This window comes from Sinocyclocheilus grahami, unplaced genomic scaffold (assembly GCF_001515645.1).
Source record: "Sinocyclocheilus grahami isolate Dianchi unplaced genomic scaffold, SAMN03320097.WGS_v1.1 scaffold41104.1, whole genome shotgun sequence".
Classification (NCBI taxonomy): Eukaryota; Metazoa; Chordata; class Actinopteri; order Cypriniformes; family Cyprinidae; genus Sinocyclocheilus; species Sinocyclocheilus grahami.
In genome coordinates, this window is record NW_015523910.1 from 1 (window position 1) to 1216 (window position 1216).

The 1216-nt window shown below is 37.1% G+C and overlaps 1 long non-coding RNA gene across 1 annotated transcript; it reads right to left on the minus strand.

The window, feature by feature from the left end:
- Positions 1–18: 18 nt before the first annotated feature.
- Positions 19–1210, minus strand: LOC107580716 (uncharacterized). Its single transcript, XR_001608693.1, has 2 exons — positions 1133–1210; positions 19–1022 (listed from the first exon to the last, which is right to left on the minus strand). It is a non-coding gene; the product is annotated as an uncharacterized lncRNA (long non-coding RNA).
- Between the last annotated feature and the right edge of the window lie 6 nt (positions 1211–1216).

Here is a 1216-nt window from a genome sequence, read left to right on the forward strand (position 1 = left end):
AAAGAAAGCATTGCTGTATTCATATTTTAGAATTTTATTTTTTCAAGTTTAGAGTGATTTTTCAGATCATGGCTACAAGTGCACAACAATTAGCTGTTTATACAAATATTGATTGGTGGTCATTTAGGAGGGAAATTACAGCGAAAAATGCAATTCAGTTCATATAAAAAAATGCTGAATGCTTTGATGTTGATCATAAGGTCGATGAAGCATGGAAATGGAAAACTCTGTTATTGGACCTTTGTATTTAAAAAATTACAGAAAACATTGGTTATTAAAATTAGACAAGCTTATATTTCTCTTTCACAACCTTTCATTTGTGTCATATTAAACACTCCATCTTCCCAGATTAGGGTTAATTAGGAGAATTTTTTTAACAGAATTCTTCTTGATTATGAGAGACAGAATCTGCAGTCTGTTTAGCTTACAGTGGTTTGCATTGAATTATTTAAAAACAAATGCTGGTGGCATACAGTTTTAGATGAACACTGAACAGTGGTCAGTGATATCAAAACGAAAGCATGTAAAACTAATATCTTAAGAAACAAAATCTTTACAGGTGAAACTGCTTAAAAATCTTGATGTGTGCTCCCACTTTACAAAACTGCGGCTTTTTAAGAGACTTTACTGGCTCAGTTGTCAGGTGACGAAAATAACTGTTCTTCTGAAAATGTGAAATGAAACAGTAGATGTGGAAAATGTGTGCCTTTATAAGCAATACCACCTTTTAATCTCTATATGATCAGTCTTCCTTCCTCTTCTGCGATTTTCTACAACAGCGTCTCCAGCAAAGTGCACAGCATTTAAATGTTGCTAGAGTTACAATCAGCGCAATAAAAAGCAGGAAGCCAATCACATCTAGACTGTGGTATTGAAGCCAGTTCAGGTCATGAGCAGCAGGTCTCAGGTGGTCTGCCCCTTTGTGTCTCATAACAAACTCTGTCCAGTAGACCGCAAGATCCAGGGGCTGCATGGGACGGTCATTGTGTATGGCCGACAGCTTCTCCATTCTTTGCTTACAGCTGCAGAACACGGCAAAAGAAATGCATTGAGGTTATGAAAGAGTGTATGCATGTATATAAAATATATGTATATATGAGAGCAACAGTGGGAGAAATGTTAAAACTCTCACCTGCTGTCATTAATAACTGTGTTGAGAGCATCGACCAGCGTTTCTGCAGTGATATCATGGATGCTGAGCACCACTCCCACCCCT